General features: G+C 47.1%; 1 protein-coding gene across 6 annotated transcripts in view; it reads left to right on the plus strand.

The window, feature by feature from the left end:
- The window catches only part of ST3GAL3 (ST3 beta-galactoside alpha-2,3-sialyltransferase 3), a 191,320-nt gene that overhangs the window by 145,618 nt on the left and 28,770 nt on the right, over window positions 1-16,932 (plus strand). The gene's annotated exons all lie outside the window — the stretch shown is intronic.

Consider the following 16,932-nt stretch of genomic DNA (forward strand, 5'->3'; position numbering starts at 1 on the left):
AATGATGATATCAGATCATATTTACCGACATGACCCCACAATTTAGTCTTAATGTTTCAAGAGCAAATTATGGAACAATACATAATACATGTAAGGTAATCCATGTATGCTGAAGGTTATAGAAGGAGCTTTCTAGAAGCCTTCACACATGAATCACAAGACCCTCCCGATAACTGAATCCAGTAGAACTTTCTCTGGCATCTGTGTCTGACCTTTTCATGGCTTTTGACATTATTAACCTTTTTCAGCTTCTATTCCTTGTCTTCTTTCCCTGACCTTTGTCCACAGGCTGGCAGTCAGGACTGAAAAATAGCAGACTCGATCCTGGGAGAACCCTTTAAAACTGGCAGCTTGTTTATATCCTAGATGCACCCAGAAAGGACACTTACTGGGCAGTTCCCTGGAAAGGAGCCATTAGGGACAGTATTTCCCTGGTCCTTGGACCCTCTGAGTCTGCATAACTCTTCTGGAATAAAACCCTTCCCAGGGTCCCTGGGTACAGGTTCCTCTCCTTACCCACCTCCCCCACCCTCTAGCAAAATTGCCTGGCTATCCCCTCTCTCCCACGCCTTCTGTTCAATTGAGGGGTTATTTTTAACAGTGTTGTATATTCCATACTTAAATCCTGGCAAAACACCAGAACTTTGGAATAGACACCCAAGATAGAAATAGTCTCCCACAACCTCCTCCCTTTCTAAAGTTTTTCCTTTTAAAGAGAGAAAACAAGTTATCTAAACTGTAGACAAGCCTACCAAGAAAGTCCCTAGACACTAGCACTGAACTTGCAGCTTTGGCCACAGAACTTGGGCTGGAGGCTGGACCTGCTGCCACTTTGGAACTTACTTCAGCCCAGAGAGGTACAAGGAAAGATGATTTCTGCCAGTTTCCTGGCCTGGTAGGTCTAGAATCACGGAAAGTACCTAGTCCTTCTCCCGTTTCCAATAGCCAGAGGCTCTTAACCTCCAGAAGTAGGCCATCCACTTCAAGGTACTGAGTAACTAGAGAGATTTTTTTTGGTAATTAAAAAAAATTGTTGTTGAAGTGCAGTTGTCTCCATTTTCCTGCCACTACTTTCCCCTGCCCCACCCATCCCCACCTCCCACCCTCAGTCCTACCTTCCTTTGGCTTTATCCATGAGTCCTTTATACACGTTCCTTGATGACCCTTCCCCTTCTTTCCCCCGTTATCCCCCTTCCCCACTCCATTCTGGTTACTGTCAGTTTGTTCTTTATTTCCATGTCTCTGGTTATATTTTGCTTGCTTATTTGTTTTGTTAATTAGGTTCCACTTATAGGTGAGATCTAATGGTATTTGTCTCCCACCATCTGGCTTATTTCACTCAGCATAATGCTGTAATGGGAGAGTTTTAACTAAGAAAAGCCAAAATCTGCTTTTTCATAACTTCCACCTGTGCTCCTAGTTCCACCTGCGTGAGCCACACAGAACAAGTCTAATACATCTTCTCTGTCAGGTGTTCAGAGACGACGCTGGTGATCATGTGCCCTCTGGTCCTCTCTAGCCAGACATCTCTGCCTTAGGGCTCCTCATTATCATGGTAGTTCTCTTCTCTGGGTCGGTTCCACTTTATTACTGTTCTCTTATGAGGCACCCAGAGGGGAGCTCATGCTTGCTCAGGGTGGCCTGCCAGGCAGAACAGGTAGCAGGATAAGCTCTCCTTTCCATTTTCGATGCACCTCATAGTGACTGACACGCAAGAGACACTACTTTGGTGGTCATGTCACATCAACCATAAGCCTGTTCTTGGCATGCTGCTGAAGCGCCAACCTCCTCTTTCTGCGCAGGACTATTACAGAATTTATGGGCCAAAACCAGGTCTGGCCATACAGCCACCTATTTGGAGCTCTTTGGATTCTCCTTGGGTTTCTGAAATAAGCTGTTTCTCTCCTGTTTGTCTCCCATAGACTTGATGATTAAGCCATTCTATCCTATCTAAAGAGATAAGCCTAGAACAGAATCTTGCTACTGACGTGGTAGGTGTGAAAAAAACTGTTCACCAGCTACCACCTCTCAAAATATCCTGCCTTTAGCCCATGTTGCTCTCCACCTCTCACACCTCAGTGTCTGGATATTTTCCGCGTGCCCTTCTGCAACACACGTGTCTTGTCAGGGAGTGCCGTGCACAGGCTCATGCTTTATATCAGCACTGCAGGGTCCTAGCAGGAGCATCAACTCTGGGATCAGAAATCTCAGGTTTCAGACCTGGCTGAAGTCACCTTCTCACTCTCTGAACCTTGGTTTATTCACCTGTAAATTAAGGGAAATGCCCATCCTGCTTCCTTTAAATGGCTTTGGTGAAGATGAAAGGATTATAGTGAAATGAAAAACAGTATGTAAGAGTAAGGTGATGGTAATTAATTCATAAACATTTATTGAAAACCTACCAATATCTAAACACTGTGAGGGCTGACAAATAGGAATCAGACAAGCCCTGTTGAATGCTTTCCAATAGGAGTTTTGAGGTGCCACAGGCCATAGTAATCACAGGCCGTGCCAGGAGCAAGGGAGCTAGAGCCTGGGGGTCAGGAAGCCAGTGCTGAGGGATCTGGGACAAAGCAGAATAAGGGCTTCCCAGGAGGGTCTGAAAGCAGGGTGAGAACAGTCAGCCTTTGCTAGCCTGGTCTGGTATCAGGACACACACTGAGAATAAGAGGCCTGAAATCCACAGGAGGCAAGGCAGGAATGGGGCCTCAGAGACTGGAGCTAGAGACGGAGAAGTCCATGGTGAGAGCTGTCCCTGGCATGGTGGGGATGAAAGCCAGGTGACATCAAGCTAAATCATTAGGTGAGGCTCCAGGGTCAGTGCGTGTGGACTGTTCCTGGAGGAGCATGCCTGTGAAGGGAGAAGAAAGATAGACTTGAAACTGGGGCAAGTGTGGCTGTGAGGGTGAAGTAGGTGTCTGGACCACCAATGGGAAGGATCCTGTATTGTACGTTGACCCAAAAATGGAGATACAGAGAAGAATGATGCTATGATTGATGTAACAGGTTCTTTTTAAAATAAGATTTTATTTATTGCCCTGGCTGGTGTAGCTCAGTGGATTGAGCACGGGCCTGTGAAACAAAGGGTTGCTGGTTGGATTCCCAGTCCGGGAACATGCCTGGGTTGCAGGCCAAGTCCCTAGTAGGGGACTGGTGAGAGACAACCACACATTGATGTTTCTCTCCCACTCTTTCTCCTTCCCTTCCCCTCTCTCTAAAAATAAATAAATAAAATATTTTTAAAAATAAAATAAAATAAGATTTTATTTATTTATTTTTAGAGAGAGGGGAAGGGAGGGGCAAAGAGGGGGAGTGAAACACCAGCCAGGGCAATATAACAGATTCCTAAGAAAAATGAGAGGAGTTCCAGCCAAGATGGAGGTGTAGGCAGATACACTCTGCCTCTTCACACAACCAAAAGTAGGACAACAACAAATTTAAAAGCAAAAAGCAACCAGAGCCGCCAGAAAATTGAACTGTATGGAAGTCCAACAAGGAGTTAAAGAAGAAACAATTCATCCAGACTGGTAGGAGGGGTGGAGACATGAAGATGGTCAGCCAGGGCAGAGAGGACACACAGCAAGGTGGTGGCTGGCAGACTGGACAGTCCCACATTCACATGTGGATAAGCCAGGGGGAACAGCTAGGGAGTGAGACAGACCGCACAACCCAGCACATGGAACTAAAACCCCAAAACCTCTGGCTGTATAAACCTGTGGGGGTTGCAGCAGCAGGAGAAACTCCCAGCCTCAGAGGAGAGTTCACTGGAGAGACCCACAGTGTCCTAAGAATGTACACAAACCCACCCACCTGGAAATTAGCACCAGAAGGGCCCAATTTGCTTGTGGGGAGCAGAGGAAGTGGCTGAAAGCCAGCTGAGAGCCTAGGAGCAAGAGGCATTGTTCCCCTCAGGCCCCTCCCCTACATACAGCACTGCAATGCAGAATGTGGGTTGCCTCCCACTGGCAAATATCTAAGGCTCCGCCTGTTCCAATGTCACAGGTTCGCCAAGACAAGGAAATTCGGAAGAACAGATCAAATGAAAGAACAAATCAAAACTCCAGAAAAAGAACTAATCAACAAGGGGATAGCTAACCTATCAGATGCAGAGTTCAAAACACTCATAATCAGGGTGCTCACAGAAATGACTGAGTAGGGATGCAAAATAGAGGAAGAGGTAAAGGCTATGCAAAGTGACATAAAGCAAAATAAACGGAACCAAAAACGACAGGAAGGCAACCAGAATTCAGATCAGTGGTTTGGGACAGAAGGAAGAAATAAACATTCAACTAGAACAGAATGAAGAAACAAGGATTCAAAAAAATGAGGAGAGGCTTAGGAACCTCTGGGACAACTTTAAACATTCCAACATCCAAATCTTAGGGGTGCCAGAAAAAGAAGAAGAAGAGCAAAAAATAGAAACTTATTTGAGCAAAGTATGAAAGAAAACTTCCCCAATCTGGCAAAGGAAACAGACTTATAGGAAGTTCAGGAAGCTCAGAGAGTCCCAAAGAAATTGAACCCAAAGAGGAACACACCAAGATACATCATAATTCACTTACCCAAGATTAAAGATAAGGAGAGAATTGTAAAAACAGCGAGAGAAAAGGAGACAGTTACGTGCCAAGGAGTTCCCATAAGACTATCAGCTGATTTCTCAAAAGAAACCTTGCAGGCAAGAAGGGACTGGAAAGAAGTATTCAAAGTTATGACAGGCAAGGACCTACATCCAAGATTACTCTATCCAGCAAAGCTCTCATTTAGAATGGAAGAGCAAATAAAGTGCTTCTCAGATAAGGTCAAGTTAAAGGAGTTCATCATCACCAAGCCCTTATTACATGAAATGTTAAAGGGACTTACCTAAGAAAAAATCAAAACTAGAAACAATAAAATCACAACAAACTCACAGCTATCAACAACTGAACCTAAGAAACAAAAACAACCTAAGTAAACAACTAGAACAGGAAGAGAATCACAGAAATGGAGATCACACGGAAGGTTATCAGCAAGGAGGGGGAGAGCAGAGAATGGTGGAAAAGGTGTGGGGAATAAGTAGCAAAAATGGTAGGTAGAAAATAGGTAGGGGAAGGCTAAGAATAGTAGAGGAAATGGAGAAGCCAAAGAACTTACATGTATGACCCATTGACATGAACTAAGAGGGGGGAATGATGGTCAGAGGGGTGGTGCAGGGTGGAGGGGAATAAAAGAAAAAAATAGGATAACTGTAATGCATAATCAATAAAGTATACTTTAAAGAAAGAACAATGAGAGGAGGAATTGGCTTTTGATCTCAAGAGGGACAGTTCTTTCATTTGATAGCAGGGTGCTAAGAAGTTGGAAACGAGAGGACATGTTTGTAATACCACTGTGGTATTACCACTGTGGAGAATGGAAGAGCCTTCTTACTAGGGTGACCCGAAGACTGCCAGGCAGCAGAGCAGGCCAAATGGGAAACCATGAATCTGCAGTGGCTCCAGTTTGTGCACTTGGGTGGGTTTCTCCAGGCTTGGTCATCTAAGTATAGGGGCAAGGATTCTGAAAGAAGTAACTCCGGACCAGAAGTTGTTCCCAGTTGGCTGTATGTCATCTGTAGGAAACAGCTTCTGTTCTTAAAGTTAGGAGCAATGTGCTGGGAGAAGCGGGTAGAGACAGGACTTGGGCCACTCCAGATGAAGCAGCCATGGCCAGAATGGGTTGCTGGCAGACAAGCAGCTGGCCAGAATGGCTAGTTCCCAGGACGTTCCCAGCATGTGGAGACAGCAGTAGTCTCTGGTGGGCAGAACACTCTGGCTTCCCTGGAACAGGGGGGCCAAAGTCCTTGGCAGGTTGTACACTGAACGTGGAGGGCCCCAGAAGAGCCCTGGGAGGGAACTCTGAGGAAGGGGGCTAGGGAAGTAGTTGTGTAGTGTTGCAGCATAAACCTGTGACACTAAGCCAGTGTATCGCCCATTGGTGAGGGCTGTGTCGATGGAGTGTGTGTGTGAGACTGGGATATGAGGAGCAACAGTCCCTGGGCCCTTAATACAAAGATCTGGTCTGAGGACAGGGCTTCTGAATGTCTCACTCAGCTGAAGCCTAACCAGAGAAATCAGTGTCTGGGAGCGGGGCCAAGCCTGGCCCTGGGCTGGGGGAGTCCTGTGGGGCTGTAGCAGTTATTCGTAAGACAGCTACTGCCATCGACCCTATCTCTGACCTGGCACTCCCTGCGGGAGAGGGAGGGCATGGCTGATACCAAAACTGGGAGGGGAGGGAAGGAGGTAAGGAGCTGACAGTTATTGAGCAACATGGTGAACCATGAACTTTCCATGCTTTATCTCATTTCATCTGTGAGGTAGAGGTGTTATGGGCCCTATTTTTTATTCATTCATTCAACAAATATTTATTGAGTGTGTGCTGTGTCAGGTGCTGCTCTATGTGTTGGAGGTACAGCTGTGAGCAAAACAGACAAACATCCCTGCCTCTGGGAAGCTTGTATTCTAATGGGGAAGCAGATATATAAACAAAAGCAAATATATAAATGAACAGATATATAAATGAAAGGTATAGTACAGTAGATCATGGGCAGTGCTAAAGAAAAAGCAGGAATGGGAACAGGAAGTTAGGGCCAGTGTGGCTCAGTGGTTGGAGTGTCATGCTGTAACTGAAAGGTTACAGGTTCGATTCCTGGTCCGGGTACATACCTAGGTTGTGGGTTGATTCCCAGCCTGGGCACAGGTGCATACAACCCCCCGTCCAGACTTTTACAATATCCAGTCTGTGCACTAATTCCCAGTTCAGGTGGGTACAGGAGGCAACCGATCGATGCTTCTCTCTGGTATCAGTGTTGCTCTTTCTCCCTCCCCCCTCTCTAAAAAGCAATGAAAAGAAGAAAGTTAGGGAAGGTGACTGGGGAAGGAGACATTTGAGTTGAAACCTGAAGGAAGTTAGGGGAGAGCATACTGGTATCTGGGGGAAGAGCCTTCCAGGCAGAGGAAACAGCCAAAGCAAAAACTCTGAAGTAGGATCCAAAAACAAAAGAAGCCTGTGTTGCTGGGAAGTAGTAAGAGATGAAGTCAGAAAGTTAAGAGAAGTCTAAAGCACAGGGACATTGTAGGTCATTTTAAGGATGGAGGATTTTGAGCAGAGGAGTAACAGGTTTTAAAGGATCGCTCTGGCTGCCTTGAGGAGAATAGGCTGTTATGAGGCAGGGAGTCCAGTAGGAGGCGATTGCAATAATCTGAGAGAGATGACATGACTCAGACCCCAGTGGAAGCAGTGGAGGTGCTGAGAAATTGTCATGTCCAGGTTATATTCTGAAGGCAGAGCTGACAGGTCTGCTGACAGCTCAGAAGTAGGTATAAGAGAAAGAGAAGAATGTAGGCTGACTTCAGGTATTTAGTCTAAGCAACTGGAGGCATGAAGGTGTCACGTCCAAAGAAGGAGAAAGAAGACTTGACTACAAGAAGAGCAGATTTCAGAGGGAGCGTTAGGAACTTAAGTTTAAATGTACAAAGTTTGAGATGCCTCTGAGACATCCAAATGGAGGTACTAAGAAGGCAGGGGAATTCAGGGGAGAGGTCCAGGCTCTGGAAAAGAGTGAAGGAAGATGGAGAAGAGTAGCAAGGCCTGAGTCCTAGGGCATGCCTGCGTTTAGTGTGGCAGGAGCTTCCAAGGGGAGTGAAAAGGAGGAATGCTCCGTGCGACGGCAGGAAGATCAGGAAAATATGGCACTCTGGAAACCAAATTGAGGAAGCATTTTAAGAGGAGTGATTAATTATGTAATATGTTGCTGCTAGGTAGGGTGATCCTATGTTATTGTCCAAACTTGGACACTTCTGGGAGTGAAAGTGGACATTTTTAATAATTACTTCAGGATAAGACACAAAGCAAGATCATCCCAGGCAAATCAGAATGTTGTGTAGTCACTCTACTAAGAGGTTGATAGGAATTGGCCGTTGGGGAATATTACTTGGCCATAAAGAGGGATGAAATCTTGACCGTTTGTAACAGCATGGATGGACGTAGAAAGTATTATACTAAGTGAAATAAGTCAGAGAAAGACAAATGCCATATAATTTCACTTACATGTGAAATCTTAAGAATAATATAAATGAACGAATAAAACAGAAACAGACTCATAGATGCGAAGAACAGACTGGTAGCTGTCAGAGGGTGTGGGGTTGGGGAACAGGATGAAAAAGGGGATGGGATTGAGAAGCACAGATTGGCAGTTACAAAACAGTCATGAGGATGTACAGTACAGCATAGGAATATAGTCAGTAACATTATAATAACTGTGTGTGGTGTCAGGGGGGTACTGGAAATATCAGGGGGACACATTATAAAGTACATGATTATCTAACCACCATGCTGTACACCTGAAACTAATACAAAACAATATTGAATGTAAACTAATTGAAAAAATCTTTTTTGTTTTTCAGACATCCAATTAAAGACAGTTAAAGTGAAGTGTCTATGCTATAGTCTTCCCAAACCAGCAACATATTGTAGGTGGGAAAATGTTTTTCAGAGAGACGCTGTAGTAAATTTTTCCAGCAGCTAATACACACAGCCCAGTGGGGAAAGTGAGACCGTAGGTATGAAAGGAGCTAAAGATAGCTTGTGTGGTCCGTCACTTTTGGGAGTGCCCTCATCTCAGCATTCCACCTTTATGAAGCTTATATTCTAACAGGGAAACACAGACAATAAATAACTAATAAGTAAACTATTCAGTAAATTAAAGCAAGCTAATATTTCAGAAAAAAGAAAGTATGGCCAGGTGATTGGAGCAGGTTGCAGTGTTACATAGGATGGCCAGAGTTCACCTTATGAGAAAGGCGAAGCCTGAATAAAGACCAGAAGGAAGTGAGTGAGTAAGCCAAGTGAGTATCTGGAGGGAAAAAATGTTCTAGTCAGAGAAAACAGCTCAAGTAAAGGCCTTAAGGCAGGAAGAAGCATGGGTATGACACAAGGGGCAGGGGAGAGGGGCAGAAGATGAATTAAAGGAGAAATGGGGGAGCGGGCTGTCAGGACAGCCTTGTAGGCATTGTGAAGACTCCGTGTTTTAGTCTGATTGAGACAGGAAGGCATTGCACATGTGGAAAGGCTGATCTTTGATAAAAGAATGGACATGTCTTGGTTTTGTCAAGAGGAAAGAAGGAGGAAGTGGAATAGATGCAGGTAGTTTACAGACGTGGTGGAAGGCAGGCCTCCGATCTCACTCAGCAGATGCTCCGCCCAGTTCTGGGTTCTGAGGGATATGGCAGTGAACGAATTAGGCATAGAGCCTAATTACTGTGTCCATATTCACATAGAGCTTACATTCTCCGTGTTGTAATAAACTAGCACACATGAGAGAGACCAAGCAAGTGAACAAGATTATTTTAAATAGCACTAAATGTTTACGAAGAAAATAACAGGAGAGAGAGTGCCAGGAGAAGGAAACCCGCTTTCAACACAGGAGTCAGAGAAGACCTCTCCAAGGAGGTGACATTTGAACAGAGACCTGAATAGAAGAAACAAAGAGCTAGTTTTGGGAAGATCCGGAGGTGCTCTAGAAGGTTCTAGATGCAGAAAAAAGTTTGCTGTATTCAAGGGCTAGACAGAAGTCTAACCTAGTGTAGCAGAGTGAGTAAGGGGGAGGACCTGAAATGAAGTGAGCGGTAGGTGAGGGTGAGCCATGTAGCCTGTGGCTCGGGAAGTGGGAAGGTTTTAAGCAGAGGGCAGTGGGAAGGTTTTAAGCAGAGCAATGGCACAACCTGGTTGCTAGTTTGAAAGTATCATTCTGGCTTTTCTAGAGACTGGATTGAAGGGCAAGGGTAGAAGCTGGTCGTAGTCAAGAGGTGATGATTTGGACCTGGGTGGTAGCAATGGGAATAAAGATAATTGGATGGATTTAGAATATATTTAGAGATTAACAGAATTTGCTGATGAATTGGATGAGAAGCAGCCAAGAAAAAGAGATGAGTCAAGAATAACTCCAGTTGGTTTATTTGTGAAGTAGGTGTTCCTCTTTGTAGAATGTGATGATCCCAGGCAAATAGGACTGAAAAAGAAAGGAATGACTCCTAGGTTTTGTTTGATCAACTGCATTAGCCTGGCCTTGCCTCCCTTGCCATCGAAGCCAGAACCCCCACCATACACGTGGTCGTCTGCATTGTTGGTATTCTTACCATTTCCTCGAGTTTCCGTCACATCCTGTCCTTCAGCTAACCTCATGCAGCGGTGCCCAAATGGTGAAACTTACCCAGCCACCTTTCTGCTTCTGGGCTACTGAACTGTGAATAGAGACACACAGATGCGATGGCCCCTGTGGCTTCACGGTCTCCAGCCTCTGCCAAGGGCTCAGCACTGCTCGGCAATCCTTGCCCCTAGGTGACTTAGCACGGTGACCTTGCAAACTTTTACCATTCATAAATTCCTACAGTCCGCACTTTCACACCCAGTCTTTAACCCGAGAGATTTCCCAGAGAAAAGAGCCAGTCTGGAGCGCATTCTCTCGGGTTCCTTCTGTTTCTAAACACACCTATCAGAGTAGCCATCTTTACATCCTCCCTCTTTTTCCAGGGAAAAAGTATCCTGCCTTCTCTGTCCCTCCCCTTATGCTCTGGATCCTGTCACCTTCCTCTCCTGGGGGGCCTCTCTGTGCTGTTACCTCTGTCTCTTGCACTCCTCCCCCTTTCTGCTTGTGTCCCTCCCACCCAAATACAAACACACTCAGTTCTCCCCCCTCCCATTCCACTCTCCAGCTACCATTCTGTTTCATCCTTTGCTTCACTAGCAAGTTTCTTTAGAAAGTGTCTGATCTCTCTTGAATACTTTCTCACTTCTCTTCCTCCACCCCATGCAGTCCAGTTCTGTTCTCTCTCTACCCTTGACAGTATGCTTCCCTAAGGGTTCAGTGACTTTCATGTATTCCCAAAAGCAATGCGATAAGTAAAAACACGGATATAAATTGTGTCGCTTCATAAGATCGTTGTGAGGGTGATGTAAGATCATGTGCATAGAGCACTTAGAACAGCGTCTAGGGCATAGAGCTCAGTAATTGCGAATGGCTGTTGTTGCCGTGGCTGCTGTTGGGGAGTACCTCCTGTGTTTCACAATTGCCCGTGTCTGTGCTTGGCTGCCTTGCCCATTGTCTGTGAAGGCAGGGACTCGGATCTGTCCAGTGTCAAATTTCCAAGCACCATGCCTAGGGTGCACTGGGGCTCACCACACATTGGAGAGACTGATGGTGGGAATTGGGGACGGATGGGACTGTGTCCCTGGGCTTTGGGGTGTGCAGTCTTTGTAGACAGTCCAGCTATCGCCCAGGTTGTCACTGGGGGAGGAATACTTGCCTGTCATAGCAGCTTCTTGGCTCTTAGTTCTCTCCTCCACTTCCCCGCACATCCTTCCCCTTCCTAGGAAGTTTGGGCCCCTTCCCTCCCTCCTTCGTTCACACTAGGTGCAGGCTGTCAGCAGTTAGTGGGAGTCCTGTCAGCAGGAGCCCGGGCGCTGCCCCCTCAAGGACCTCTGTCTCAGCCTCTCCACTCCTCCTTCAGCACAGGCCCCCCTGCTTGTCATATATGTCATGTGTGTGGCTCCAGCCTGTCTGGACACAGATGGGGCCACAGTCCCTAAGCAGGCAGTGGGGCAGTAGCTGGCAGTATTTCTGACCTGGATGGGGTTTGCTCTGAAAAAGTAGGTCCATCGTTGGAAGCCTGGCCCTTTGGAGCAGGGAAATCAGAGTGTCATAAAAAGCCACACAAAGGCAGCCCTCTGGCTCCAGACCTCCACCGGTGAGCAGAAATTTGGCCACACTGTGAAGCCTGTCCCCCTGAGCTGCTCCTCCCTCTTCCAGCCACCTGGCATTTACTGAGCACCCGCTGTGTGCTTGGCTGTGTACCAGTGGAGGAGACAGCTGATTAGGCCCTTGTGTGGTGGTTTGAGGACAGAGTGCAAAGAGGAGAGCGGAGAACTGCGGAGGGCTTGGTGAGCCCGTGTGACTCAGGGAAAATTCCGACCTGTTGAGGTAGAAAAGCCAGGGTCCTTGGGAGAGTGGGCAGAAGTGGAGTGTGAGAATGAGAAGGGGAAGAGAACTCCAGGCAAAGGGAGCAGCAAGCATAAAGGCATGGAGGTGTTAGGGAGCCTGGCAGAGCCTAGAATCTGCAGCAGTTGGATATGGCTAGGGAGGGGAGGGGGCATCTGAGGTGGCCCAGGAGGCAGGTCACAGGGCCCTTGTGGACCGGACTAAGCTGAGACGTGATCCTCTGGTAGCGATTGCAGTTGGTAGAAACCCATATGAAACTAATTCAAGCAAAAGCAAAAAGGAAATATGTTGACTTAGAAAACTGTTAAATTCAGGGCTAACCTATCTCTAGGCCCACCTGAATCCAGAGCTCAGTGTCTTTCCCTTCATATCTTGGCCCAGCTTTTCTCTGGATTTCACTCTTCTATAGACATTTCCTTTGTGTACCCATAGAAGATGGCTCCAGCCGTTTTAGGCCTGGGCTGAGCCAATTTTCTCTTTAAAGGTCCAGAGAGTGGATATTTTCAGCTTTTGCAGGCCATATATCCTCTGTCAGAACTACTCCACTTTGCTGTGATAGCTCTAAAGTAGCAATGGACATTAGGTAAATGAATGAATGGTTGTGCTTTAATAAAACTTTGTGAAACAGGCAGCTGGACTATGGACTACAGGTTGCACAAGCCCAGTTCTAGGCCTGTATGGTTTTTTCAGCTCACTATCTCAGGAAAAAAGAGAGCTGTGCACATCCCCCATTGCCCAGAGGCTAAATCTCAGAAGAGATTTGATTTGTCCCGCTTGGGTCAGGTGCCCATTGTTGAGTCAGTTACCATGGTTCCGAGGGCCGAAGTACTGTATTTTGCCATGTATAGCACACACCCATGCTTTTGGCCCAGACTTTTGGGGAAAAAATCTTTTATTTTAATTTTTTAATTCAGTTTTGTATTTAATTATATTTAGAAACAAAAGCAATCACCATATTCCAGGGTATTATTTTGCATGTGGATATTGTTAATTGCTTTCTAGAGTTACACTTTTAACACATACGCCTAAATGAAAGAATTAAAGACATTTATATAGCTATGGAATTAGTACTATCTATGTATAATGTTCATCCCTATTTTCCCTAAAAAATTTGGGTGAAAAAGTATGCATTATACACAGCAAAATACAGCTTCTTGGTTGGCCAGCCTGGGACAAGTGCCCATGCCAGGAGTGGGGGGGGTCAGCCCAGCTGGGACTGTATGGAATGAAAAGTAGGAAGTGCTTACGGGAGAAGGGGGAAGTGCGGCTCTCCACTGCGGTGTCGACAAGAAAGAGTATGAGCTGCGTGCCCCAGGTACTCAGATCGTCACTGGCTAGCGATGACCCAGCTTGAAATTGGTCCTGACACAGCCTCAGGGCACCAGGCCAACCTGGCAGTCCCGATGCACTCCCTGCCCTGGCCTTTTCCCTCTGTGCAGAGTTTGCACCTCGTCTGCTTGATTTACACCCACTCAGAGTCAGAACGTACTTGCCCACTCATTCCTTCTTCACACATTGCTCCACCTGCCTGGGTGGGACTGGAGGGAAGAGTCACTGGGAGAGGGTACCAGGCCAGAGCTCCTGTGCCCTAGGCCGGTGCTGCTTCACTCTGCCCAGCCTCGGCAATCTCTCTCCTGGCCCTGACGGGAAGGTTCTCTTCTCTCTTGTGCTTTCGCCTACACTTCCCTTGTCCTTGGGTAGCCTTCTCAACATTATCCACCAGGCTCGCATTTACTTTCCTTTCAAGGCTCAGCTCTGTCTTGTCATCATCTCCTTCCAGATTTTCCTCTAAGCCTAAGTTGATCTAATAAGACCTTTGTATCCTTACCTATTCCAAAATATAGGATGTGTAGACATACTGTTTTATGATTACTTGTTTACCTATGTCTACTATTAGCCCTTTAAGGGAAAGACCAAGGCTAATTTCCCTTTAGGTCCCCAGCCAGCCCCTAGCACAGGACCTGGCACTGAGTAGGCAGGCAGGTAGGTTTTGGACTGGGCAGGAGCTTCGTGCTCATGCTTGGAATAGTACGTGTGGGTGGTACCTGCTGTTTGTCTTCTTCACCTCTGGGCTGCTTTCCCCTGGACCTATGTCCACCTGCCCTTCAGATCTACCTTCCTTTCTCCTCACACTCCCCCTTCTCTCCCATGGAACTCATTCAGGTGGTCGGCAGGGGAAATGGCAGCAAAGCATAAGTTTGACACAGCATTTAGAAAGTGCTCACTTTGCTGGCTTGCTTGGGTGTGTACCAAAGTCTTATTGTGCAGGGTTGTTTATGGTGGGGCTGCCACAGCAAGGTCGCAAACAAGATCAGGTGGATTCTAGAAACCTGTGTGCCCCTGCTTTGTCCACCTCGCCACTTCCCAGAGCAGGGCCTGGGAAGGGTTTGGCTTTCACCCCATTGGATGACAGTCTCACTTTTGGGGGGCCAAGAGCCATGGCTGAATCTAACAGGCTAAAGTGCTATGGCCCCTGGTCTCAGGACCTACTACTGGGCTCTGCCTTCCCTTTGTGTCTTGGGCCCTTGGGGCTGCTCACGCTTCTGGGGAACAGTGGCTAGAGGGTTGGTTACCCAATCAGATGGGCACAGATGGAGAGCCGAAGCTTTGCATTGCCCTAATGCAGCAAACCCACATCTGGAGGCACGATTTTCAGTTGCATTGGTGGGACTGGGATGAAGACCTTACTCTGAGTCTGCTATTGCCCACACACAACTATTCCTCACCCTCTAATAAGTCCCTGTCAGCTCTCCGGGTGCTGGCTGGTGTCCTTGGCCTTAGGAAATGGTTTAGGTGATGATCCGGAGTTGGGGACATCACCTACCCAGCGCCTCAGGCATACCACTGAGCATTAAATGAACTGGAAGATCCTCTCAGAGTGTCCTGGGTTGCCCTTCTTAACTGGTCGGAGTCTGTAGGCCTATGAGCAGGTCAGCGTTTTGGGTCCTGGGGTCCCAGCCTTGCTGTGAGAGGCCCAGGCTTAGGCCACCCCTCAACATGTGCCTTCCTAGAGCCCCAAACTACTATTATGCTCAGGATCTAAGGGGGAAAGGCAGGTCCCAGTTTCCACTTCCGTCTCCTCCTTCTCCTGTCCCTTCTCACGCACTCACACACACCCTGCTGAAACCTGATCCCGAGGCTGCCTGACGTGCTGGGGCTCTCCATGGGGCTGGCGGGCTGGGGCCTGTCTGCTGGAGCCTGCCCCACCCTGCCCTGCTATCCCCTAGGCCAGGGCAAGCAGGTCGGGCATCCTACACCCCCACCAGTCTGACCAGTCATTTTGTACCTCAGGGCCCCCCTCTGCCCTGGCCATACCTCCAAACTTGACCCTAGTCTGGTTAGAAGCCCCTGGATTCTATTCCAGATACAGCATGAGGCTCTGCCCAGGCCACCTACAGATTAACACAAACACACACACACCACCTCTACCATCACCCCACCCCATTTCCTGTTGTTTATGGCCCCTGCCTGGCTCAGCTTCCAATGCTCTGCGGCACGGAGCCACCTCCTGGGGGCTGAACAAAACGTGGTGGAAACACTAGAGGAAGAGTCCAAGTCTGCCTGGCACAGTCGGCAGGACTGTCCAGTGGAAGAAGCATTTGTACTTGAGGGATTTTCCAAGCAGATAGATAGCGGAGGGTGTTGTGTATCCTTGTACTTTTGATTTGGGGGCATTAATTTGTGTCAGATAACCAGCAGTTTATGGTGATTTGAGCCGTTGTGAATTAGGAGAAAGTTGTGTCCATGTGCACAGCGATGTTTTTATGAAACTATGAAGTGAAAAAATAGTCTGTGAAGCTGTCTAAAAAATAATATGGGAAAAGGAAAGTCAGTATAGATATATACCAAAAGGCTAATTGTTTGCTGTGTTATAGGATTATGGATATTTTTTATTGATTCTGTACACCTATTTGTATTTTTCTTAAAAATTAACATATAAATGACATAAAAAATAAGGTTGTTTTTTAAGTAGATATTAGCATAGTGAATTTTCTAATCAGCTCAAAAAAGCAGGGAAGAGAGAGGAAAAGGGAAAAAATATGTTGAGGCTGTTTCGCTAGATCTTAGGAGATTTCATTAGCACATGACATCCAGTACATATTGGAAACGGATAAAATCCTGTCCAAGCCTGACTGAGAAACTTTGTAAAAGTTTTATAGGCTCAGCCCCGACACAAAAGGAGAGACTCTTGCTGCTGGCTTTTCTGGGGACCTTACTTCCTTCCCTATTGCACGTGGACTGTGGACAGGAGCCTCAGTGCCTCGAGTGTAGCACCAAACGTATTAATTCCATCAGGTCCCGTATACTAGGTATGGGAAATGCGCGTGGCCCTTGTGCCCAGAGGGGAAGCGTGCCAACCCGGAAGTCCGCAGGAAAGCTGCTGCGCGGGAGCGGCCTCTCCGTGCAGTCGAGTGTGGCAGCTTCTTCCTAGCAGCCAGTGATGGGGAGGGCACAGGATTGAAAGTTTGCTGCCTCTTTGAAGTTCACATAAAAACCTCTTATAATATTAGACCACCAAGTGATTACTGATAGAATTTCTCCCAGGCGTGGAGATTATAATGGTGTTAGTTGTGATGGGAATGAGAAATGTAGACTTGAGTTAGAGAACATTGCGGGGTAAGTTCCAGCTTCTGGGCTTAGAAGGCCTTTCTGTCTGGTCTTCAGATTTCCAGTGGCTGATTCAGTTGAGTTAGAAATAAAGAGACAGAGCCACCCAAGGCCGCAGCCTTGGCCTACGCACGTCCCTCCGTGGTGTGAAGCCCCTAAGCAGGCCCCACAGCAACTCCCAGCACGTAGCAGGTGGGCAGGTGTCGTCCGCCTTCCAGGGTGCTGGGTTCCATGTGAAGTCCTGCGTCCAAGCATCTCTGAAGAGCTTGGTTCCTCCTGTACCTTTTCACCCTCCCCCCACTCCCTTCTGTGTC

Source organism: Sturnira hondurensis, unplaced genomic scaffold (genome assembly GCF_014824575.4).
Source record: "Sturnira hondurensis isolate 20B ecotype Veracruz unplaced genomic scaffold, ASM1482457v3 Scaffold0018725, whole genome shotgun sequence".
Lineage (NCBI taxonomy): Eukaryota > Metazoa > Chordata > Mammalia > Chiroptera > Phyllostomidae > Sturnira > Sturnira hondurensis.